Source organism: Corvus cornix, chromosome 20 (genome assembly GCF_000738735.6).
Source record: "Corvus cornix cornix isolate S_Up_H32 chromosome 20, ASM73873v5, whole genome shotgun sequence".
Lineage (NCBI taxonomy): Eukaryota > Metazoa > Chordata > Aves > Passeriformes > Corvidae > Corvus > Corvus cornix.
The window spans coordinates 14,398,759-14,424,992 of NC_046349.1; the positions used below are offsets into that span (position 1 = coordinate 14,398,759).

General features: G+C 47.5%; 1 protein-coding gene across 1 annotated transcript in view; it reads left to right on the plus strand.

Moving 5' to 3' along the window:
- Window positions 1–26,234, plus strand: part of KCNB1 (potassium voltage-gated channel subfamily B member 1) — a 114,415-nt gene that overhangs the window by 34,308 nt on the left and 53,873 nt on the right. The gene's annotated exons all lie outside the window — the stretch shown is intronic.

Sequence of the window (26,234 nt, forward strand, 5' to 3'; positions counted from 1 at the left end):
TGAAATCCAGAATGATATCCTGTGCTCAAATGAATAGTGGCCCTCTCCTCTCCCTTCCACCCCTCTCAGCTTTGCCTGCAATGTGCTCTGGCAACACTCATGCATTGTTTGGTTAAAATAATTTCTAGCTTGCTTGTGAAATCCTCCCTCCTCTCATCAAGGCACGTCAAATGACCCAAATACTAAGCAGAAGAAACCCAAAGCCAAGCCGTGTGATGAATGTCTTGTACAGGACTTTTGTAGCCAGTACTTCCAGCCCACCTCTGTCCCTGTTTTTGCTGTCTGTGCATGTCTTGGATGTGGCACGCTGTCTTCAGGAAGAGTCGGACAGCTCCGGAGGCCTTGTTCACAGGGGCTGCTACTATTCATTAATCTTTAAACTGTCTGATAACTCTTGTCGCAAGAATTACATTTGGTTGCTTATCAGTCTGTCAAAATTTCCCTTGATGGCTGCTTCAGTAAACCCACTGTTCTTGCTTCAGGCCCCCGCAAAACTTACGAAAACAACAAATATGCTGGGAAATTCAGTGTAAAGGTTGGGGTGGTTGGTATGAGAGCATGGCTCTCACAGCAGAGACTCTTGTTGGGAGGCTCTTCCAGGCCTCACAGGAAAGTTTGGGTGTTTGCCTTTCTGGATCCCTTTCCCGCATCTCCAGGGAGCTGCTGTGTGTCCAGAGCAGGAGTTGAGGAGCCAGGAGGGCACCTCTGCTGTCAGCAGCCTCCTGCCGACCCGAGTCCCTAACCCTGGGCCAGACTCTGAAAGGCTTCTGGGTACCAAGAGATGCACACTGATGGTGGTTCTGCACAGGGCCTCAGGTAGTTTAAGTATCTGCTAATTTTTCTTAAATAACATCTCTGGGCCAGTGGGTTTTGAGCTGCATCCATAACAGCTGAACTTTTGGCGAGTCTGGGCAGCATGTGGGGTTTCTGTTGCACTCATGTTTCGGGATGCTCACCAAACTCTTTCAGGCCCACACTGTCAGCAGCACCAGAGAAGCTTTAGGCTCTGAGTGCTCCTGCTTCCCACTGCTGTGCTACTGCTCAGCACTTTCTTAGCACACTCTCATGCCTCTGTTTGCCCATCAGCCTCATTCAGCTGAGGACTCGTGGCTTATTGACAGTGCTCTGCAATGTCCTGATCAAAGAGAGATATGGGTGAGAGATGATTTGAATCATGGTCTACCTGCAAGAAATGGAAATACTTCTTTTTTTCCCTTGGAAGTCTCATAGCACCAGGAAATGCCTTTGTGGCAGCAAATGTCATTGAAGGAAACTCGTTAGCCCAGGACAAGACTGAAATACAGTGGGGAATATCTGGATTTCTTTGCATTTCTGGCTTATGATGCTTTTGTGCCCAACCTCATTTGCAGTGAATTTGCTCTACAGGTTTCCAAACCGTTTATCTTAACATTGCAGGCACACAGAAGATCCCACAAGCGATAGCAAGGGTAATTTCCTAGTTGTGTGTCTTGGGGAGGGAATGCTGTTCAGCTGTGTGTTAGGCAGCCGCTGTCAGAAAAGGGCATTTGGAGGTTTCCATGGCAGCTCATTCCCACTGCTGGAGCCACAGGCTGCAACTGGGGACACTTTAAAGCACAAGAAGGGAAATCCATACACCCCACTCATTTGGAGCCTGCAAAGCCTGCAGGGCCATTATTGGACCTTATTTTGTTGGTGGTGATCTGCCAGGCTCAGCTTTTCCAGCCTTTTTCCAGCTCAGAAGCTTGGAAGGGCTGGGGACGCGTCTCCCTTCGGAGAAAGGCTGGGCTGGAGCCACGGAGGAGAACCCCAGTGTGTGTGGAGGTGGAGGGGGGCTGTGAGCATCCCTCCCCTGCGGCGCCTCCGAGCTGTCCCCGATGGCTGCGCGGCAGCGCTGGTGTCACCCGGAGCCTCTGTCGGTGCCACGGACACCCAGCGCCAGCAGAGCACAATGGAAAAAGGAAGCACTGAGCATGAAACAGATTTGCTGGGGCTGCTGCAGCCCTTTTATCCCCTCATTATTCCTTAAACTGGGCCCTTCAGCAAATATTTTTTCACCCACAGTGAATAAGCATGAGATTTTTCCCTCTTTGCAGCTTGAAGGGCTGTGGGCGACGGGTTCAGGGGAGCTCAGTGTCTCGGCAGGCAGAGGAGCAGCTCTGCAGGGGCTGCAGGGTGGGACGCAGAAAACCCTCCCAAGTCCTCTCCTAGAGAAAAGTCACATTTTCATGCCTGGTGCAACCTTTCAGGATTCCCACCTGTCAACACCCCCAGTGCCGAGGGACCAAACGAAACGAGCGCTGTTTCCCCAGCACATCCCGGTTCCCCTGGAGCAGCCGCAGCCCCTGGTGCTCCACAGGGCCGGGCTGTGCGGGACTGGAGCGGGCTGGATTTATGAGCTGGTGGAGTAGCAGCAAGGGAATGTACTTAGTGGCATTGCATAAGCAGGGTATTTGCAGACGCAGGCGAGTTGTTGTGCTGATGTCAAAGAGCAGAGCTCAGCTGGAGTCAATGCAAATCTCCACCTACTAAGGATCAGCATGTGGTGCCAAAACTCTGGAGTGTTTTGTTTTCAGGGCACCAGGAAAATATTTCAGGGTTGGTTTTTTTCTTCTTGCATTTGGAGAGCTGAAGTAAATAGCGGCGTGAAGCAGCTGTCTCAGTGCTAAGGACTCTGCTGGCCAGGCTCTTCAGCAGCTAATGAAGTCACAGGGTGTTTCAAGGGGGTAGGTTATTTCTGCACATGAGACTTGGTCACAGGCCAGATTCAGAGACCCTGTTCAGATATTCAGGTTGAGACTTTCCCTCTGTTAGCCCAGGTCTGATGCCACTGCAGGCTCCTGTAATGGTGATCACAGACTTTCTGGGCTGAGGGACCCCAGCAGTGGGGAGGGGAGCCAAAGCTTCCAGGTCCCTGTCCTCCCAGCTGGGAAGGCAGAATGCCTCGTGTTGTTAACAGTTTCCTCATCCCTGCCTGTAGATCAGCAGGTTTCCCCAGCCTGTGGTTTTCCTCACTATTACTCGATTCCCCTGTGCTTGATTTTGCTATGCAGGCAAGGGAAAGCAGATGTGGGGCATGAAGACACCTTGTTTGTCACAGAGATCTGTTTAATTTGGAAGGAAATTGCAACGGGCTTTGAGTACTTCCATCCTTTTCCTCTGCCACAGGAGGTGCTTGTTTGCATGGACAGCTGGTCACAGTCTGGACAGGAGCAGTGCTGGTGGATCTGAAATGGGGTGGGGAGGAACTGCAGAGCTGGTGAGGTGACCCCATTTGCAGGAGTCTAGAGGAGTGAGTGAACAGTGAGCAGAAAGGGAAGACCTGATCAAATTTAAGCGTGGTCCGTAACTGACCAAGGACCAGCACTGGTCTGTTTTCTTATCCACACCGCCTTCTTCCTCCCGCTGGTGCCCTGGTGTGCCAAGTGGGGCTGTGACCACTGACGATGAGAGCAGCCATCCTGTTCTGAAAGCACCTCTCCTGCCTTTCTTCCTATTTTTGTGATTCCTCTGTGCAGCCTGGGTGCAACAGGTCATGAGTTAAGAATCAGATCTGTGTCAGTCAGTGTTGCCTTCTGTCTGCACGAGCAGCTGCTCTCACACCAAGCTGGTCTAGCTGGCAAGAGCAGAGATGTCACCATGGATTTTGATACCAGACAGACAACAGGAACTTTTCAGAGCTTGAACTGGTTTGGAATTCCCACTGTTGGACAAGGGTGTGTAGGTCATGGTCAGAGCCAAGTCAGTGCGGCTGAGACGTGCTGAGGGAAGGCAGAGTAGTCAGATGCTGGGCAATAAGTTGTCGCCTGAGCACTGTTATGAGTTATAAAATGCAGTGCCAGCACCTCGTTACCACCAGGTGTTGGTGCTGTGCTGCTGAGTCAGGATGCTCTGGATGAGAGCTCTGGGGGACAGGATCTTCTTCCTGCCTTGGCATTTTCTGATGGGCATGGGGAGGTGTAAGGAAGGGGCCAGGAAGACTGAGCTCACAGACTTAGGAGCTGTTTTGGGGAGAGTGTCAGCAGCCTTAGACAGGGAGAATGCACCTTGCAGAGGCTCAGAGCCCAACGACACTTTCTCATGTCACAGTGAGACTCAGCCGTGCTGTAACATGTAGGAGGAGTGGTGGTTTCCCTAACAAGTGAGCCTCCCTCTGCCTGTGATCTTCAGCCTCCTGGCAGGCAGCAGAAGCCAAGCCCCAGGTGGATGGCAGCATCCAGGTACATGATACATGTTGGATCAAGGCAAGAGGAATTGACTCTCCAAGGGCACTTCTCCAGCACAGAACCCCTTGAGCAGCTGTGGTGAGATGTGGCAGTCTGGGCAGAGTGTGGGAGATGGGCAAGATGCCAGCGGCTCCTGTCTCCACCAAAAACCTCTCCTGCCTGAGCTACAGTGAGGTCCTGCCTCACAGGGCAACCCAAAGAGCACTGCTACCCCAAATCCTGGGCTGGGAGCACTTCAGGGCAGACTGTCTGCAGTTTGGTGCCCTTGGATCAGCCTCTGCTGGCCTGCCCCAGCGCTCCTGCAATAATTTCTGTTAAAAACACGTTCTGTCTCAGGGCTGCTGTCAGATCTCTGGGCTCCTCTCCTCTCCTTCATCCGAGGAAGGGTGGGCAGTTGAGGGCTCAGGGAGCTCTGCTGTGTTTGGTGTGCCAGTGGTGCCCTGCCCGCCCAGCCCCGCTGCTGCCAGAGCCAGCGCTCCGTCCTCTTGACCGAATGCGAAAAAGGAATTATTTATGTCTCCGCATATTTCTGGGCCTGACTGCCAAAAATGGCAAGCAGCACTGGGGCACACTGGTGGTGCAGTGGCTGGAGCAGCCCCGGAAGGGGACAGGCAGCCAGAAGCCCCCGGCCCTTCCCATCCTGTCCCTGCTAAGAGTGGGAGGCGGCAGCCAGGGGGAAGGGTCTGGGGGTACTGAGTGTGCGTGGGGGATGAGCTGCTCAGAAATTACTGAAGGTTTCAGTGCAGTCTCTTTTTCCCTGAAGTACTTCTTACCAAAAAAAATCTTTTTTTTTAGCTCTCTGTAATGGATAAAAATAGCTAATATGTTATAAGCAAGGCAGAGGCGTGCCTGCCCCAAGGATGGCTGTCCTGGTTCGTGTCCCGCGATGTCTGATTGCAGCAGCCCTGGCAGATGGCTGCTGAGGGAGGAGCTGGCTTTTAGAAGGAGGGATTCAAAACACCAAAGCGATTAGAGGTGCCTGTCCCTTGAGAAGAGAGCAGAAATTATTCTGAACAGAAATCTGGATACTGTCTGCTTAAATATGGTGTTTTGCTCCGTGTTTTCAAGTAAGCAGGAGGCTGTGGGAGAGCAAAATGGGAGCAGGGACTGTGGTCCCACCAACTGGGAACAGTCCTGGGTTTTGGAGATGCTCAGACCTTGCCCAGGGTTTTGTTAGGGTAGGACTGTGCCCCAGGAAAAAGGGGTTTACTGGTGAAGCCATGTAACTTAGCTAAAAACTTTGGTTTTGTTCAGAAATCTGCCAACAGAACCACAACATTTCAGTCACATCTTCAAATTAAGATGCTTTGTGGGCTGTGTTACTTTAGTCTGAATTCCCCACTGGAATAGCCCAAATGAACTGATGGTCTTGTTTTGTTTAATTTTCTGTTAAATACGGATATTGTATTTAACTGTAATTTCCGTATTATAGTTAATATTCATATCATGCATACCAATCTGGTTAAAGCACAGCGTTTCAGTGAGTCAACTTTTCCTTGAACTTCATTCTGTAGGAAATTTCAAGAACTGGAGCTTTTTCTCTCCAAGGCAGAAGGATTTTATTATCTAAACCTGTAAGAACCTGGATTTCCTGAGGCTGGCAATTGTGGTTCCTGCCCACACAGCTCCATCAGGCTCGACTGCAGCCACGCTCCTGCTGCTGTGCCGGGGCTGCGCCAGGCAGAGCGGGGTGGGAGCTGGACACAGCCGGACACAGCCGGGCACAGCCGGACACAACCGGGTACAGCGGGACACAGCCGGACACAGCTGGGCACAACCGGGTACAGCGGGACACAGCCAGACAGAGCCAGGCACAGAGGGACACAGCCGGACACAACTGGGTACAGCGGGACACAGCTGGACACAGCCAGGCACAGCCGGACACAACCGGGCACAGTGGGACACAGCCGGCCACAGCCGATCACAGCAGGGCACAGCTGGACACAGCTGGACACAGGCCTGTGTGACCAGTGGAGGTGGGGGGCTCGCTGGGCTCACACCTGGTCACAGCAGAAGTGCCCAGCGTGCGCTGTCAGGGCTGTCCTTGCAGCAGGGGTGTGGTGGGTTCGGTCCCTCACCCCAATCCAGGGACATTCCTGTTGATGATGTCCTGCCACCTGATGGCCATGAAACCTTGATTCAAGGACCACGTGAACAAGGCAGGGATGAACACTTCCCTGCCTGGACATTCATGATGGTGAACTTTATTGCTTCCCTTTCCCTCTAAATGAGAGCAGAAAATGCCATCCCCTGAAGTACTGCTGAGCGTCGGGATGCAGCGCAGCACTGCAAGTGCAATCACTAATAACCTTCTAATGAGGGAAAATGACATTAGGCAGTCTTTGGCTGGTGCTTCCTTTGGATAATATAATCCAAGCATGCAGTCTGTCAGCCTGCAGTCTAACCCTGCTGCCATAAACAGGGAGATTAATCGGATATATTGTGATTTATCTCATAATAAAATTTGTCAACATGCAGAGTTTCTAAGGGCTTGTGCTGCAGAGCCTCCATGCCGAATCCTGCCATGGCTGGAGCACTAACCCCACAGCAGGAGCCAAGGCACAGCTCCTGGATCCTGCACCTGGACAGGGAGCAGTCCCACTGGGAACGCTCTGCCTCTGGTCACAAATTAACATCCCATTAATTTCCACAGTCCAGAGTGGGCACAAAAGTGAGTGAGTGCTTCTGAGGTGGTTTCTTTGCTGGGCTAATAATAATAACTGCCCCCCTCAATGTTATGTGGGAGGTTATTAAGCAAGTGCAGGCACGGAAGAGCTGGGCTGGCTCCTGTCCCTGGTCCCTGCCATTGGCGTGGTGACTGCCTGCAGTGTGTGGTGGGCCCAGTTCACCTGCAGAAATGCCATTATCCCATCTCAGGAAGCAGGATCAGGCACCCAATGATAGCCTTGCCAAGGCCACCAGAGGAGCCTGGCAATGCATGGAAGGGCCAGGAGTGCCCCAGGTGCTGGGTCCTCCCCTGAACTTCCTCAGGGATTGTAAAGGAGTGGTTTTTAAATAAAGAAAAATATTCCATCTGAAAGCACAGCTTTGTTGAATTTGTTTTAGAGAGACACTGGTTAAATACATTTTTTGTCCTTCTTTTTCTTCCTCACATCAGATGAACCCTTTCCACTGTGTTTCCAGAGCGAGCGGTGTGAAGGTTCAGTGTGTTTATTCCCTTGGCTGCTCCAACACTGGGAAACAAACTGATGTGGCATTGCTTTAACAAAACCTTTCTGCAATGCTGTTCTGGGTAAACCTCAAAAACGTGGTTTCTTCCTTTCAGTTTGAATCAGAAGTTCTGTTTTTCCTCATCTGCCTCGTTGCTCTAATGGCTGACTGCACATCTGATTCCAGGGAGCCCGTCGTTGGGAGCATGTGAGTGTGCTCATATGTGCCCACGTAGACAGATCCTATCCTTTGCTTAGCATCTCTTCTGATAGTTTTGCAAGACAATTTCTGTGTTTATTTTTAAGTCCTGTGTTGGTAATAGCAGTTTATCTGATGATCAGTTTTAGCTTGCAGTCTGCTGCTTTGTATCGTGGATTTCTGCCACTTCCATTTATTGGGATTCTGTCTCCTGTTAAAAGGTTATTGTGGACCATCTTTCACTGTCAGGAGTCCGTCCTGGAGCTCTTACTGTTCGAAAATTGTGCAGATTTATCCTTCCTCACTGTAGTGACTCAAAACAGCCCCAGCTCTGGAAGTGACAGGGGTGTGGTAGAATTTATTTGGAAAGGGGATTTGTTTGTTTAATTCTGGGGAGCATGTATTTAAACATTACTTGAACCGTGCAGCCTGGAACCTCTCCATCTGAGGCTCCTTTTGCTCTGTTCCCAGCATTCAGTGGAATGTGCTTGAATTCTTTCTTTCCCCCATAAACTGTTCAGAACTGTTCCGCTTGAAAAATTAGATATTGGTGTACCAGTATTGGCTCCTCCCTCATGCGGAGAGTTGCAGGATGGCCTTGATGGGATCCTGCTCCTGCAGCTGGGTCAGGAGCAAGTGCCACATGCTCAGGATAGGACCTTTGTTCCCCGAGACCTGAGCCCTTCCCAAAACACAGGCTCAGGAACTCTGTAAATGCTGCCCAGAGCAGTGGTGGAGTCCCCATCCCTGGAGGGATTTGAAAGCTGTGTAGATGTGACTGGGGACATGGGTTAGTGGTGGCCTTGACAGTGCTGGGTTAGTGATTGGACTTGATGGTCTTAGAGGTCTTTTCCACCCTAAAAGGTTCTAAGATTCTAAGAAGCAGATGTAAATAGAAAAGGCAGACAGAAATCCCATCAAAACATAACCATGACAGACAAGCTAGGAGCAGCAATGAGGCTTTATTTACATGCTAATCAAATCAATCCTGCTTTGTCAGCCACGTTATCTGGATTGAAAGAGGCTATAAATACACAGGAGCAGAAAGAAGCTCCAGAGAAGAATATGTCTAATTCTGGTGCATTTTTGCCATTAATAGAAGGATATGTGCTCTGTACAAGACCTGAGGAAAAGTTTCTGCCCCTGCAATGCTCAAACGGCTGCGCCTGCAAACCTCAGTCCGGACAGCTGTGAAGTGTCTCTTGCTATTTCCTTTCCCTGTCTGATACAGCACTTTTGTGACACCCTGTGTCATCTCATGTCAGATACAACAGCTTGCATCGTGTCCGTGCTTTTGTTGTGCAAGTTCACTGCTTGCTCTGCCACGGCGTGACCCCCCAGCAGCCCCAGTGCATGGGAGCACAGGGCAGTGTGGAAATGGAAATGCCTTTCCCTACTCTCCCTCCTTCACCCTTGATGCATTTCCATTGTCACTCAGAAAAAACATTCAACACTACTCTGCTTTAATGGGAAAAGGGTTTTCTAAAAAGCATTCATAAATAGAATTGAGGGCATGGGAGGAACCAGCTGCAACCATATAGCAGAGGGGTTTTTTCAATGGACAGTGTTTGGATAAAATTTAACTTGGAGAATTTCAGTATCTGAAAAAGGGCATTTCCCATCAGAATTTATTTCTTCTGCTCCTATCGTATCTGTTCCTATCACATTGGCAGACTAAGTACAAAGGATGTAACACCAGTCTTTGAACTGGGTATTTTCCCTCAGCTTTAATGGAATTAAGACTACAGCTTTGATTTTTGAGAAAAGCCAAGCTAAAAGGCAGCCGTGGGTATGTAACAGATCTTTTAAAGTACTTGACAGAAGTTCATTTAGTGTCTACATTAGTTTGAGTAACAGGAGAAAGGCAGAAAATTGCTGCTTTCTTTGAGAATGTGATTCACTGTGTCAGTGTCCTTTAGGCACAGAGCAGAATGTGTTGGTTAAGATCATAAAACTTAGAAACGTGCATGGATGTCACCAGCAGACAACACCAGAACCTGTTTCAGCTCACTTCCCTCTGCATAATTTCAGTGGCAAATTAGGTGGGTACTTTATGAGTAAGAAATAATCTATCAGACTAGAGGATAATAAACACATTGCTCTGCAGTAGCTGTGTACAAATGGAATGAGGACTTCAGTGCAAGCTGTCTGCTCTCTTGGTCATGCTTTCTTCAAAGCTGACACCTCTATAAATTCCCAGTTTTGGTACAGGAGGCAGCTCCCAGGCCAGAGAGGAGCAGCTCCGAGGGTGGCTGCCCCAGGCACTCCCCAGCTCTTCCCTGGGCAGCCTGGAGACTGACACAAGGCATTGAGCTGCACTGGTGTCACCAACAGCTCCCTGCCTTCTTCATCCTGCTTCCTGCCAAGGGGCCAGGCCCTTTTGGGAGTTCTTTGTGCATGGTCTTGCAGCCCCATGAAATTGCCTTTTCCCTTACAGCTCCATGGACCAGGAGCTGGAAGCCATCCACTGGAATTTTACCACATCAAAGCTGGGGGGAAGACAGCCATGCAAATTTGACTCAGTTAGGTACTTTTCATGCACATGCTGTGCAACTGGATCCTCGGGTACCCATCCTCTTTCTCCTGAGAGTGAAAGCTGTCTCCATCCCAGAGACACAGACTGACTTTTCCTCGTATCTCTTCTTCAATGGGCTTAGCTCCCTGTAGCTCCTGTAGACACTCTCTGAGCCCCTCCTCCTCCTCCAGCTCATTTGCAGATATTTTTTCTCTGCTTGCTCTAAATAAAAATAGGTCAGTTGTAAGTAATTTATTATGTGATGATTTTACTATATTTTGCCAGGCATAAAATCATACAGTTGTAGCAAATTTTAGTTTTTGAACAAGTAATGGTTCCACTCCAGCTGTTACAGCTCTTCATGTAAGTTGCTCTTGAACATTTTTCAGAGCTCTCAAATATTGTTCTTCCTGAAATGAATGAGCAAGTAAATGAAGTGTCTCTTTTCTTTAGAAGAGACAAAAAGTTGGAGTGTGACAAAATATTAAGCAGTAGTAGAGATTTGTTTTACATCATAAAACTGCCTTCCAACTAAAACCCAATCAAACTTCCAGTTTCCATGTGGGTGAATATTAGGGCTACCTTGGATCTTAAGTTTTAAGAGCAGCAGGTTTGAGATATGGGTGCCTTAAACACCCGATTTTCTGAGCATGTGGGGTTCAGCTGAGCTGTGTACTGGGGGGCTGCATTTGGGCTCTCCATGCTCACCCTCTTTGTGCACACAGACATCCCAGCCCCTGGCTCTCCACACCCAATGCCCCCAGCCAGACTGGGGGGAAGGATTGTGCTGACCCTGACTGCAGAAAGTCTGACTAAACCTGGTTTTGTGTGTGTGTGTGTGTAACCTAAGCAATGCCCTTCTCTGCCTTTTTCATATGTGCAGAATGGGAGTGGAAAGGAAAAAACACTTCTGTCAAATATTTTTCTATTTCACCCTACAAGTCTCTAGATTTTTTTTTTCCCCCAAGTCAACGCAACTTGGAAAATCCTGCAGGCTCCATTAGAAATTGGAACCTGAGCACCAGTGCCTACTCTTTTACGTGATGGTGTGACACGGTAGGACACACGAGGTGGTGTTTCTGCTGTATCCTTTTGTAGGAAAGTGAAGCACTGTCACTCCCAGTGGCACTGTCTGCTCTGAGTACGAGTCGTGCACTCTGTGAATAGGATCAGTGTTTCCTTTCTGGACTGATTAATGAGCACAGACAGATGAGACAGACTCAAATCCAGCCCCAGGAACCAAAACGTGTCCATCTTTTCTCTCCTTGTCTTTTGCTTCACTTGCATGAACCACCTCCGCACCCTGAAACATATTTGCAAAATCTATTTTCAGCCTCACAAGGCAACGTGATCCATATCAGCTCACATTTGTCAACTGAAAATATGTTGATTGGTTAAAAATTACAGAGTAAACCTTACTGGAAGTAAACTGTGAGAACTTTATAGCCATTCATTTATACCATCTACAGAGCTGATACTATTTTTACCACTAAATATTAAGATGTTCTTTAATGCATAGACTATGCTAATGACCATGTGCAATTACTGGGAACATACAGGCAAAGGCTATTTTATTCTGCAACTGCAGTAATTAAATGTGCATAAATTGGGTACATTTTTGGGAAACAGGGATGTTAAAAATGAATGTTTTTCACCTCTGTATTAGTTAGAGCTCAGATGCCTTATTAGTGTTGGATAGCTGATGTGCAACAAATCCATTTTTGCTGGGGAGCAAAAAAGGTTGGGTTTGATTCTGCAAAATTCATTTTTCTTTCAGTGCTGCTGATCAGTGTTATCACTTAGAACCATGGTGACAATCCCCTTAGGGCTGTTCTGTCACCCCACCCCATGACATGCATGAGCGATTCGCCTCCACCATGTCCCCCAAGACTCTTGTAGGAAATAGTGTGGAGAGCAAGCTCTCTGTGGGCTGAAGGATGGCCTGGGGGAAAGGGGGAGGAAGAGGAAGGGAGCAGCACTGCTGCTGTGCCAGGGGCTTTTTCAGCTGGGTAAGGACAGTGAATGTGACTGCCCACAGGGCTGCTGCCCTGCAGGGCAGCTCAGAGCTGGTGTTTTGCAGAGAACACATCCCTTTTTACAGGAAAAGTGAGTTTGCTGTCCCCTCAGACACTGCACAGTCAAGCAGCAGATTGCCAGATTGCTGTGTCTCATTGTTAGGCAGGAATCTCTCGTGTGTGTTGTTCAGGGAAGGTCACTGGCAAAAGAGGTTATATATAGTCTCTGTTGGTCCAGCAGTAAATTCTTTATTCTGTCTTAAACATTTTGTTGCCTTTGCCTCTCTCTGGAGGACTTGGGTGCCTTCTGGAGAGCTGTTTGCTCACTGGAAAACAGAATTGTTCTTTTCACACAAAGACAATAGTGCTTCAGGCTATAAATTATAGTCAGTAAAAGCATGTCTGTAAAACATGCATCATCCTCATCCAGAGTCCAAGGATCACTGGTGTTACAGACAAGACTGCTAAAATTACAGCTGGCTTTTAATCTCATGCTCTTACTCTGTAATATGCTCTTGTAATATCATTTGATTTTAATGTAACATTTTATGGTCAGTAAGTAGTAGGAGGCAGTCCCACCAAATTAAAATCTCTGGAGTAGTAAAAATCAGCTTTGTTTTATTTTGTCTTGAATTTTATTTCTTGCTTTGTATAACAAACCGTGTCCTGGGGACCATCCAGCCAACACATCCACTGTCACCAGATAGGTCGTGCAGTGCAAGTCCATCTGCTGCTGTGGGCATCTGCTGGGGACATAGGCAGCACATCTCCAGCAGAGAGAGGTATCACACTCCATCTGGGTTTACTGGGACGGTGATGGAGCAGGGGACTTGAGGGCTGCAGTGTCAAAGAGCCTTTACTTGGATGTGCTTCCTGTGTTGGTTTGAGATCAGGAGATCAGGTCCCTCCCATCACTGGCAGCTCGTGGCTCTCCTGGGCCCTGCTGCTTTCGGCTGTTGGCAGCTCTCAGCTCCCTTGTGTTCTTCTGGCTGTCAGCAGCGATGGAAGCCACTCATGTCTGCCCTGGTTGGGAATATACAGAGCCTTCCCAGTGCATCTCTTTTGGCTGAATTAGTCTTTCACTTTGCCCAAAGTTGAGTAAGCAAAGCTCGTGGAGGAACAAGACAAATCAGGGAAGGAGATGCCATCAGCCAGGGCATTGATCTAAGAGACTCAAGATCAAGGCTTGATTAAAAAAAAAAAAAGTTTCTCTGTGCATCAATTCCCTCAGGTGTGAAACTCAGATCCTGGCCCTGGTTTTTCCTAACCTGAAAGATTCCTACTTGCTCAAAGGGAGATTGGACCACATCCATAATTATGCACTGCAAAAAGACGAGCAGAGAAATGGCCTGTTCCTCTGTGCCTTTCATTCCTGCCAGGCTGGACCAGACTATTTAAAGAGAAACAACCATAGAATATGCATGTTTTTGAAGAGAAAAGTAGAGCAGTAAAGCTGTTCAGACACAACAGAGAGTGCTCAGTACACGTTGTATTTTGGGAAGGACAACTGAGCTGTGCTCAGGAAGGCTGCTCAGCTAGAAGTCAAGTTTGCTGCTATGAAACATTTTGGTTCTGCTTCCCATTTAAAATCCTGATAGTTGTGTAAGATTGAAAAGCACCACCACACTTTGCCAGTGTGCCCTGGCAAGAGCTTGTGGGCCTGTGCCTGCTCAGAAAGGAAGTTGTTTGCAGAAATTCCTATTTTTTTTCCCTTGAGGAAACACAGGCAAATGATAGGGATAAATTTTTGGAGAGGCTCTTGTGCAGCAGTTACTGTTAGAGAACTCTAAAGAAGCAACAGTTCTGGAGGAGCTAAAAGTGACATTCACCTCCAAGACATTTTGCACTGCTAGTCAGGTTCTCCCTGCCAGTCTCTGAATCATTATGATAATAATATAGTAATAATAGTAATAAACTGTGACCATCTGCAGGAGAACATTAACCATTTATCCACTGTCTTTATTAGTTCTACAAATTCATCATTATTGCAAGAAAAGTAGAAAAATATTATCAAGTCATTAATTTTATGTTGAGATCATCATTCACCACTGTATTTTCTGAAGTCCAGGCATTTTTGCCCAAAGCAGTCTCATGTGTGTGTTTCCCATGAATTTTCAAAATTGTTAATGCCCAGGGGATAAGGCAGCGATGTGGAAAATAGCCAGCCCCTGTGTGATTTGTTCTCATGATGATGCCTGAGGCTTTCTGGTTCAGTAAGGATAAACAAATTTTAAGTCCAGTTTTGAGAGGGTCTAATGGCCCTACTTCCTATGCAAATACCCAACAGCCCATATTTATTAGTCCAACTAGGAAATAAGTATCTAAATATTTTGTTGTTTCTTGGCATATGAACTTAACTGTGGCTCCCTCCAGGGCAGAGCAAAGGATGGCGAGGAGGGACCAGGACACCTTAACTCTGGGCAAGGACAGCAGCTCAAACATAACCTTTTCTTTCGATGAAAAACTTCATAATCCTCTGAAAGACTCAAACATACCCGGCAGGATCTGGCTGTCTGACCTCCAGTTATTTTAGCTGCTGCCTCTGAGGATTAGCTCCTGTGTTTTGCTTTGTGCTGAAGCTGCTGTGAAAAGCTGGAGCCTGGCTGAATTCAGGAGTCTTTTGGAAGGAGGGTAACAGGGTATCCTGAATGCTCCCCAGTCACTGTGGGTTCCGTCTCCTCTCCAACCCTTTCTTCTTCTGCAAAAAGGAAAGAGGTCAAAAGGACCCTGGATATTTTCAATTTTTAGCTGGCCAGGAGGTCACTGCCTTTCCATACAAAGAAGGTTGTGGGACTTGCTGGCACAGAGTTATTTTGTAAAGCTTTTGACTGAAAATAGAAAACTCAGATAGACCTGTTCTGACCCTGATTTTGTGCTCACAAAACCACTCAGGTTTTCATCCATGGCACAGAAGATGATGGGCCTTTTCTTTTCTTTGTAAAAATGCCTCTAACTCAGACTTGACCTGGAAACTGTGCAAAACAGAGTCACTTGTCAGAGGGCAAGCAATTCCTGTTTGAGTTTGCCTGGAGGATAGATACAGGATCTGTGTGTCTTCTGAGCAGCCACTTCTGAACTCGAGTGAGGGAACGTGTAACTCTGTAAAATTGGCTGATTTTCATTTTCATTTGTCGTGGTTTTATTTTCAGTGTCATTGCTTAAAGAATGTGTAATGACTCAGTGAAGACAGTCTTGTCTCTGGGAAGACTTGAGAGAATTTTTTTTTGGATCAAGTTCCAATCTCGTTGTTTGTGCAGCTCCCCAGTGCTGGCTCACAGGCCCTGTGACACCGTGGTCACATCACTCAGTGCCACGGCCTGGCTGTGGGTGGAGGGATGCAGCTCTCTCCAGTGCAGCCTGGAGATCCCGAATCTTCCAACACAGATGGAAAGAAAAAAGGCTTTTGTTTAATGCAAGACAGAAAAGGAAACTTCCAGTTCATAATTGCTGCTCTATTTGTATTGTTTGCTTTAGACGTTTAAAGCTTGTGAAACTCCTGGGAGGGGAACGTGATCAGTGACTTTGTCATCTTGCACCATTTTGGCTCATGATGAGGAGCCAAGAGCCACAAAGGAGCTGGGCTGAGCTAACACTGAGATCCCACTGAGTTTCCAGGCAATTCAGTGCCCTGATCTGCTGCCACAGCAGGGAACATGCAGAGCCTTGGGTAGAGCACTCGGTGCCTCAGTGCTGCCCAGCTGGTCCCTGCTCCTCTGGCCCTTGTCCTGTGCTGAGCTGAGCACTAAACCTTCCCTGTCCATCACTCCTGCGCTCGTAACCACGTACAGTACTGCTCTAGTGGCCTATTTCTGTGGCAGCTTGTGGATATGGTGTGCGGCATCTCATGAGCAAAGCTGATTGTAGCTTGTCATGAAAGAGGCAGAGGGAAGAAGGAATTTATCTTTTCACTCCTCAGGGCACCCTTTATGTTAAGGGAGAAAGAACAGGGGGCAATGGAGAAGGCAAATTTACCACTTTCATTTTTTGAAGAGCAGTTTAGAGGGATCCCATAGGTCCCTGGCTCACAGCATGGAGCACACAAGGAGTGCTCTGCTCCGGGAATCAGGGTTCCCAGGCACAGACAATGCCTGGAGAGGAAGCTCTGCCCTGCCAAGGCACCAGTTTTAAGTGGGTGGAAATGGCCAAGGGCTTCCAGTTCTGCCTCTACTGGTGTTGGGTCCTGCCACTGCCAGTTCCCATCCTGGAGAACCTCCTGTAGGCAGGAGCAGGCATGAAGTGGCCATCAGGACCAGCTGGGAAGCCAAGCCTGCTGGTGAAGGTGGAGGCTTCCCAAGAGCACAGCATTTGTCTGGGGACTCTGGAAGTGGCCGCCCACAACACTGTGCTGGAGAGGCCGGCAGTGCTGGGCTCCTGCTGTGACCCTGGGCGGGAACAGCAAGGCTGTGGCGTGGTGTGTCCAGCTGCCCTGGGGCTGGCAGGGACCATCTGGCCAGGCTGGGCTGGGCTGGGCTGGGCTGGGCTGCAGCAGGTGGATCCTGGAAGGAAATGTTCCTCCAGACCCTTTACTCTATTCCCATGAAACAAAGCCCAATGCTAAAACTCCCAGAAGGGAGAAGGATTTCCACTGCTGACCATGGGTTCAGGGCTGCGTCAACACAGGAGGGAAGAGCTAATGACTCTGCTTTCCCTTCAAGAAAAAAAGTGTTTACGACCAAGAAAGGGATTGATAACCCTAAGTCTCCTATTTTAAGATCTGGGAACAATGTGATGCTGTAGAAATGCTGTTTGGGAACTTTCTGGCTAAATATTTTTGTTAGAAGATGGCTGTTGAAGCTGAAGCCGATACAGGAAAGTCACAGTTTGCAGGGCTCCCTTCTTTGAAACAAATTTAAAACAGGAGTTTAAGAGAAGCTTTGAAATGATTTTCTGATGTGTGATTCAAAACAGCTTTTACAATAAAACTTCATCTAAGTTATGCTAAAAATTAATATTAAAAATCAACCTTTTTGTATTACAAAAATTTTTTTAAATTATAGAAATCAGTAATTGATATTACTCTGCTTATATGAATTTTATTTTTCTTATTTTCTGATATGGACATAAATTTTCCATCACTCTCCAGTGCAAATTTAGTCTAGGAACCAGGCAGGGGTGCAGAAGGGGGCACGTGTTTCCTGCCAGCACAGTTCCTTAGTGACTGTCATCTGCTCCAAAGAAAGTCTGAGCTTTCTAAAGGCCCTTCTTGACTGTGCTGCTTGGATGTCTCACCCCAGAACTCCTGACTTGTGGTAGCTTGGCGCTGAGGCTTGTGTTTGTTCTGGACTGGGAGCATCAGCACCGGCGCAGCTGAGCAGGGACCTCACTGTGTGTGACTGATGTGTCTGACAGGTGGACTTCTGAGATGCTAAAGGACTGTCAGGGCCAAAGGCAGAACATTTTCTTCTCCTGAATAAAAGTGTGATGGTGTCCTTAGGGAAATGATTCACCCCTGCTTGCAAACACTTTGTCATCCTAAATACCATCCCCGAAAATGCCACCACTGGCCTTCAAGCACCAAGACCAAGGACACAAAGTGTGACTTCATGGCTCTAAACAATTTCATTGTGGTATATTGTGGGATAGAAAGGGTGGAAACTTGCTAAAGATTCGAACAGGTTTCCTCCTTTCCATTCTCTTACAGGTAAAGCAGGTGAAATCCCATGCCAGCCCAGCTACACTGTCCCAGGTGTGTGTCCTGCTGCATGTCCATCTGCTCCTGGGGCTTCTAACAGAAGACATTTCCTCAGGACCTTTGAAAGAGAAAGGGCATTTATATACCTTGATTAATAGTCAACTAGAGCTCTTTGGACCTGTTTCCATGGGGACTGCAGCATGGCTTAGGCTTGTCTTCACTGTGGTTAATGTGGATAATAAAAGCACTGAAGATGCTGCAGAGCAGACTCCCAACCGGTGCCCTGGGGGAAGCACCAGGCCAGGGCTGTTTCCCTCCCTGCTGCTGTTGCTGATGTGAAGGACAGATCTGGAGCTGGAAAGGGATCCTTGGCAGTACACTCTGAGGCTGTGTGTCCAAACCCCAGGAGGGCTGGCACAGCCACCAGCTAGTGGAAGGAACATCATCTGAAGGATGCAATGAATAGACAGCAGTGGCAGAAGGTCAGCGGGGAGCGAGGTGACTCCAGTGCTGATGCTGCGCTGGTCTTCACAGGTGATCTGACCCCTGAGGCTCCAGGCTCTGTCTCAGCACTGCTGCTGCTTCTGAGGTGCATCAGCCGAGGTGGTTCCTCACCAGAGAGAAAACAAAACAGGCTTGTTTTGAGTCCAAGTGCTGCAAGGATTACATGTTGTACAGCTCCCAGTACAACTGGAGCATGTATTTGGTTGAGGGGCTGGGGGAGTTATGGCAACAGAGACAACACAACAGCAATAAATGCCTTCTCACATGCCCCAAGCTCACATCTCTACAGCTCCACTGGCTTCAGAAGAACTATCCTGCTTCCACCAGTGTGTGAGATGAGACCCAAGGCTGGGAGAAATAGTGTGTTTCCTTTGAAAGGGGATGCTAGGCAGCAAGAGCAGCTGGCTTTGGCAGTCCAGATAATAGTAAGTTCGAGTGGTAGATTATTTTCAGCATTTTGGCTCTGAAACAGTGATGAATATGAGCTGAACACTGGGGCTGGGCTCTGCTGAAGGACTGGCAATGGTTGCTGCTTGTTGGAAGAGGAGCATACAATGTGCAACAAGTAAACAAGGAAAATCACTACACTGCATAGGATAAAATGTTCTCATCCCACTCCAGGGATCCAGGAAGAACAAGTGTCTTTTTCTGCTTAGGATTAATGGTGTTATTTGGGCTAATTATTCTGGATATTTCCCTCTTCTTTTTTTAACCTTTTTAAAGAAAGGAAAAGAATATTTATCTGATAAAATGTTTTCGTTTGAGTCTTTGCTTTTTCAGATATTAATTTTCTACTCCCACACCTCCATAGTTCATGTGTCATTAAATGAAATAATGAAATAATGAAGCCAGCATGGTTTGCTATTTAACAATTTAAAGGGTGGCTCTGACCTCACTCTTACATCTATTTGCTCTACCCTGTTTCTGTTGACTGCAGCACAGTCAGTCCCTCTTGGTCTCATGAAAATGGTAAGAGAATCTCTTCAGACCTTATCCCAAGTTGTGGAAGGAATTTGCTTTCAGCTCCTGTGAATAGTTTGGAGCCAGCATCTAACAGTTCCTATTAGAAAGCTGTCCCATAGACAACCACATTTTTTAGTAAATTTGTCCAAAACTATCTCTTCAAATTAGGAATATGATTTGGAGAAATCAAAACAAAACCACGGTTCAGTCAACTTCCCTGGCAGGAGAGCAGGTCTGATGGGAGAAGCCAATGAGCCGAGGAGGCCCCAGAGACACCAAACGCTGTCGGTCTCACACACCTGTGCAGGGTAAGGTCACAAAGGGGATGAGTTTTCCTGAGCTGTTCAGTGTGTGCCAGCCCCCAAGGGTAACTGGAGCAAGGGGGACACAAAGACAGACATGGGGAAGGTTGGGACCCTCTTCAGGTCCTTCAAAGGTCTGTCTCAAAGACCAAGATCACACCCTAAGGAAGGGATTCGCTCCAGAGGTATTTTATGTTTGTAGTATCTTTCTGTGAGTGTGTTTCCAGTTGTCTAACTCAACCCTTTGCTGTGAGTTTATCCTGAAAAGTGTTTGAAGTAAAAGCTCCAATGAATCTGTCAGGTGCCAAGTGCTCTGCTTTCCTCCGAATAGCACATTTAGATAAAACTGAGCTGCAACCCATTGAAGTACTTGCAAACCAAGGCAAACCTGAAAGTCTCACAGGCTGAGACGCACCTCTTGTTACAAGAGATGACAGGAAACTGCTAATATAGAGGATTTGGTTTTGGTGGCAGTAAAGAGAAGTAAATATGGTTTGCTAAATAGTGAGATTTGGGCCTGACTGGCAAAAATTTGGCAGTGAGGAAACAATCTGAACAAGTGTACTAAAAATGAGTGCACAGGAGGTACTGAGCGGAAGGTTGTTCATTTGAGTCTGAATGCTGAATAGATGTGTCATAAATATTCGGTACTCTTGGGTCAGGCCTCCTTCCCACAGTTTGTCTAATGGTGTCATATGGTGACTGTTATGAAAACAAACTTTGTTCTCATAAAGGTTTTCTATTTTATTTTAAGGCATTGTTTTGTCATATGTTTTCAGGGCTTCAGGTTAGCGGCTATTACAAGCCAGTGAGCTCCAGAGATCACATTGTCTCACGTGCATCATCAGACAAACAGGGTTGTAAAATTGATGTGTCATTGTCATGTCAACACAGTACTCTGAAAACTCATTTTTTAGTGAACAGTGAGACAGATACTTATTTAACCTTATCCCAGCTGCTTCCAAGTTGTCCAAGGTTTCATTAGACCTCTTTGAAACTGCTGGAAGAAGAGGGAAACTGGGAGCCTCCTCCTTACCTCTTCTCCACATCTGCCCCATGAAGCCCGTGACACAAGAGCACAGGTCAGACCTATTTGCCTGTTCTCGTCAGGAACTCATTTCTGTATGCAACTTTCCAAAATTTATTCTTCTATGAGTGCAAAACCCCACCTCAGCATTGAGGGTGCTTCAGGCAGGAAGAGGCTCCTCCAGGCACCTGGTGTGAGACACCAGCACCTCTGGACTCAGGGCCTCAGATCCACCTTCCTTTCCCTTTCCCTGTCCCTGTCCCTGTCCCCTTCCCCGCTGTCCCCAGCTGTGCACACCGCCCCGGGGTCTCGCAGCCCTCACGCTGTGCTTTGAGCCTCTGCAGCTGCTGAGCTCAGGGAGAAGGAAGCTCTGATAACGCCGGGAGCTGCCGGCCAAGCCCGTGCCAGTTCTGGGTCTCTCTGCTGCTGTGTATGGGACCGGGTCCATCCGTAATGCTGCACGCTGTCCGGGAGGGCCCGGGAGCTGCTGTCAGGCGAGGAGCGGAGCGGAGCGGGACGGGCGCTCGGAGCCGGCTGCTCCCGGGGGACGCAGGGGCCGTGCCCGGCTGGCACCGCCGTGCCCGACAGCGCTGCTGTCCCCAGGGCTCCGGACAGGCGCCTCTGGGGAGGAATCGTGTGTAAATGAGTCTTCCTCTCCCCTCGGCGAGGGAATTGGCTGGAACGGGCACAGTGCAGTATTTTTGACCAGGCTGTTTCTTTAGCAGACAGATAGAGAAAAGCCCCAGAGCAAGAGGGAGACTCTCGGATTGCGAAGGTAGAGAAACAGCTTAACTGAGTCACAGCTGATGTCTCTGTTGTGATAGTTAAATAATCGGCTGACTCAGACACTGCTCTGTAAATAGGAGTTCCCTGAAGTCAAAATACAAAAATCAGGGTTTAAGATTTCTCCTCCCTGGAATATTGAAGGGCGGACCTAGATATATTGAGCATTTTGGAAGAAAATCACGTACTAATGACTTTTACAACTAATTCCTCTTTTTATTCCACCTGTACTGCCTGTACTGGGGAGGCCTGGACTGAAAGGCTTTTAGTGTTTTTGGACTACATTATCTTGTTTTCTGACTTTATTAAGATACTTCTTGGATACCAAATGTATCAGATGGAATATGCAGTTCTTGTTTCCTTTCTTAAGTCTCTCACAAAAATTTCTATAGGATTTTACAAAGGATAACATTCTTTCTTAAACAAGAGTTTGTAAATTCTTTCTTAAACAAGTATAAGATGATATAGATGAAGTATAATTCTCAGTTGAATCACATAAGCTGCTGCATAAATTTCTCCAATTTCTTTTTATTAATGCCTGCAGTTCTTAAGGTAATGCTTGTAGCAATGGAGCTAATTCCTGACCACTTTGTCCCTACAAGAATCTAAGAGACTTTTGTAGAGGAGATGATGGGGCAGAGGATGGAAGGAACCGGCTCCCATGGAATGGGAAGCAGGAGACTCTCACTCCTCAGGAAGGGCTGCTCAGAATGCCGGGGTGCACGATGACATCCTGGTCCCCAGCAGCACTGCCGCCCACCCCGCTCCTCTGCAGGGCACAGGGGAGGCTGCGGGAGCTCAAGCACGTGTGGGGGAAGGACACACAGCCCTTCACGGCCTCCAGAGGCAGCCCTGGCTGGAAAAGCGGAGCCGTTTCGCACGGGCACAGAGCCAGACCATGGGCAGGGAGCAGGAGGTGGGAGCCGGGGCAAGAGGGACAGGGAGGCTTCGGCTGCGAGGGCACGGGGCCTCCTGAATCCTCACATTAGAAACGTTTCACAGAAGTCTGTCAGTACTAAGTTTTGATGGGAAATGTCAAATCATTTTGACTTTCTTGTTTAGTTTCAATAACATCAAAGGTGTTTCATTTTGTTGAAGTAAAAATGTTTCCCTTTGATTTGATCATTTCACTTTGTGTCATTTTGGCTTCTGAGGCAGATGAAAATACAAGCTCTAAAAATGGGAATGTATAAGAGTATAAGGTACATAACATGTTTCGTTTTTATAGTGGATTATGACTTTGTAGTTTTAGCACAAAACGTCATAGTTCATCAAACTGAAACAATTCAACATTATCAAAGCCCATTATCTCATGCTCTCTGTTCCTCCAAAGAAAACACAAAAATGACACCTCTCCAAACTATCACAAGTTTCCAAAAAACAGATTTTTATGATTAACATTGCTAAATTAAAGATAAAAACAGTCATACCTGTTAAGTTTGGAGAGTTAAAAGCTGCTTGTTGTGCATAAAATCAGGGAATAGCAGAGTGAGAAATGTTCAGACTCTCCATTGCAGTTTGTCCATCTTCCCCCCATCAGAAGTGCCTTTGGGAGGAGCACTTTGGGGCTTATCAGAATCTACCTGTGGTTTTTTCCTTTACTGTGCACAGAAAAACTGAATTACCTTGGAGAGGTATTTCCAATGCTGCCACTGGCTGGCTCATGGTTCAAGTTGAACCCATCTGTGCTATTATTTCCACTTCCCATGCTCCACATTTCTCCAGTAACCTTCCCCATCCGCTGCCTCCTCTGTAGAGCCCCGTGGGATGTGCAGGTTCCCAGCTCCCAGCTGGGCTGCTCGGGGACAGCCTCTGCTCCATCCCACTGTATCCCAGCAGTGAAAAGAGGGGAGAACAACCCTGGCACTGCCTCCAAGCAGTTCCTGTCAGGCATTAAAGGGAGAGTGTACAGTGACCTTATAACCATGCTGGCTGTTAGAGAAAGGAATCAGCTGGAAAGCACTGCAGTTTGGGAAGGAAAAGCAGTATTTGATTCCATGTCTGTTTTACTGCAGCTGGGAATAGCACAGACTTGCTCTGGTGGCGTTTTCCACCACCCACCATCCCCACAGCCCCCAGCACAAGTTTCCTGGGGAGGGAATAGGGTTTTCTCCATCATGCAAGTACCATGTTGGGAAGCAGCAGCTGCTCCAGGCAGTCCTGGTGCTCTTGTTTCTGTAGGAGCTCAGAAACAAAAATCACTGTAAGTGACAAAACCAGGGGCCAGTTTTTGTCTTACACTACCAGAGTGGGACTCTTGACTGCAGTGTTTCCCCAGCTTGTGCCTCTCTGTGAGGAACAGGAGACCTCCAGGGCTTCACCCACAAAAATGGGGATTCTCGAGGTTCCTGGCATATACACTCAAAGCTGAACCTTGGGGGAACTTTTAAGGCTGAGTGTAAATGGTTTGGAAGGGCTGTAGATCTTTATCTCTCAAACACGCTGAACTTTATTAGGAAAGGCAGAGGAAATGTTCATACAATTAACAATTAATAACTAACCATCCCTCCCAGCTGCAGCTCTGATGTAACCTAGAGGTTTGTTCACCGCTTGGCTTCAGCTCATTGAGAACTGACGAGTCTCAGGTTAATTCTCCTGTGTGCCAACCTTATCTTCTCTCTGAAGGAAATTATTAATAAATTCTTGTCTATCTTGGGGAAGCCATTCCAGATTTGCAAATTTTTTGAGTGTACATATTCTTTAATTCTTCCCTCAAGGCCTTTCAGTCTTATCTAAACAAAACATCCCTGTTGTCATACCAACTATGTAAATTTGTGTTCACATATCTTTCTGCTTTCCTGCTTACTTTGTTTGTAGCTCAACTTGTTTCAGAACATGAATTCCTGCAAAATAGGACAATGTTATCCTGGCACCTATCAAAATGATTCATTTCATAGGTTAGTTTTTGAGGAAATTGATGGTTCTTTAGCTGCCAGACCTTCAGCAGTAGAAGGGGTTAGAGACATTGTGAGAGCTTTGACTTTTGGGAACAGTGAGGACCAGGGATAGGATGCCCAGGCTGTTTTCCTCCAGGGCATCCTCAGGCTCTGGTCAGCCATTCTCAGCTGGTCTATAGGAGAAACTGGTTGCAAAGAATGATTGCAAAACCCATCTTTAAAACCCCACAAGTACATGCTGCTGCCTACGCAGTCCAGGAAACAAACAAAATCAGAGGGATTTTAAAAAGTGAGCATTTGGAATTAAGCCATGACTGTCTTTTGCAGCCCTCTGGCAACACAGTAAAAGCACATTGTTGAGCTCTCCTGTAAAATTACATTGCACCTTCTTTGATGGGAGGCTGGGGGTCCTCAGGCTTGAGCAGGCAGCTGAGAGTGGAGAACATGAGGACTCTGCTCTCAGCCAAGGTGGAAATCCAGATTTCAGGGTACCTAGAAGGAAGCAGGCAATCAAGAGTAATAGAGTCTTTATTAATAGAAATTGATAAAGTCATTTGCCCTCTGGATGACATGGTGTCATCAATGGTTAATTTATCTCCACCAGAGATGCCACTTGGTGATGCAAAATACAGGCAATGAAAGGTAAGACCTCAACATAAGATATTAATAGGGTGGCAACTTCCAGAGGAAAACTCACCTTTTGAAAATAGTGTTATCATAATGGCACATTCAATTTGCTTATCTCAATAGGCTGAAACTCAGTCTCCACTGTTTAGGGCTATGTGTTCAGAGAAAGTATTTTTAACCTCCCCTCTGTGGCTTGCCTGCTTGCCTGCTGCAGATCCACCAATGGTATGAATATGAGGAGAACACAGCCCTGAAAATAGCATTGCGGGTCCCAATCCTGCACCGCAGTGTGCTTTGCTGGCTCCCTAAAACCAGTTAGATCCTATTTTGTTGCTGATATCAATTGTGCTGGCCAACCTCATGGCAGACTGAGGCTCAGAAAGCATACATCCGTCTTTCCCTCTAAAAGAAGTGTCTGTTCATTCTGCCATGGTAAAAATTTGTAGATCTTATTCCTGTTATGCACATCTCTACTGCCAGCAGAAGGACAGTGCCTCTGCAGAAGAGGACAGGGAAGTTTTATTGCTCCGTATGAGTTTGTGTCCAGGCCTGCCTTATCCACCAGGGTTTATTTTTACTTCAGAGAAGTCTGTGAAATGGTTCCTGGCACATGTGGATAAGGAAAATGCATCCTTTTGGACATGACTGCCACTGCACGTTTGCAGGGTGCTAGAGGCCTGCAGTGCTTTGCAGAGCCTGGTAATTTGAAGGATTTCAGTGTTTCTGGTGGTCATTAGCACAACCCAGCCCAGCTGGCAGGCACTGTCCAGCCCTGGGTGCAACGGGCCTGCCTAGAGCAGACATGGACAGAAACCAAGCAGAAATGAAATAGAGAAGGGTGAGTCCCTTCTTTGTAAGTCAGACTTCTTGAGTCAGCTACCAAAGGGAGTGATGAAGTTTTCTCAATAAAACGTGGGCAGCAGCAGGGGGACAGACAGGTCAGCTCGGTCCCTTACCGCTGTTCTTGCACAGCCAGGTGTGGCTGGGTCCAGCATGGGGTCTGGAGTAAGGCACAGGCTGAGATGGGCAGACACCATGGTTTCCTAGGTACGGAAAGCACAAGGCATTCCATACATGGACTGTGGCCACTCCGCTCTATCACCACTTGCTTCAGGAAGAGGAGAGGTCTTGCATGGACAATTTCAACCAGAATGGTCTTGTCTGAAGGCACAATGTTGACAGACAGCATATCTGGGCTCTGGCCCTGGCATTGCCACTGCAATTTAGTTACAGTTAGACTAAGTCATATGTCCTGGTTCTGCCATTGTCCAAACTGAGAGCGTGGACAGAGCAGCTGTAACTCCCTTGTGCCCTGGGTGGTTGGGTTTGCATTGTTCCGAAAGCAGAATATACCTGCACGTGTGTATTTAAATAGCTCTCACCTTTCCTCAAAGG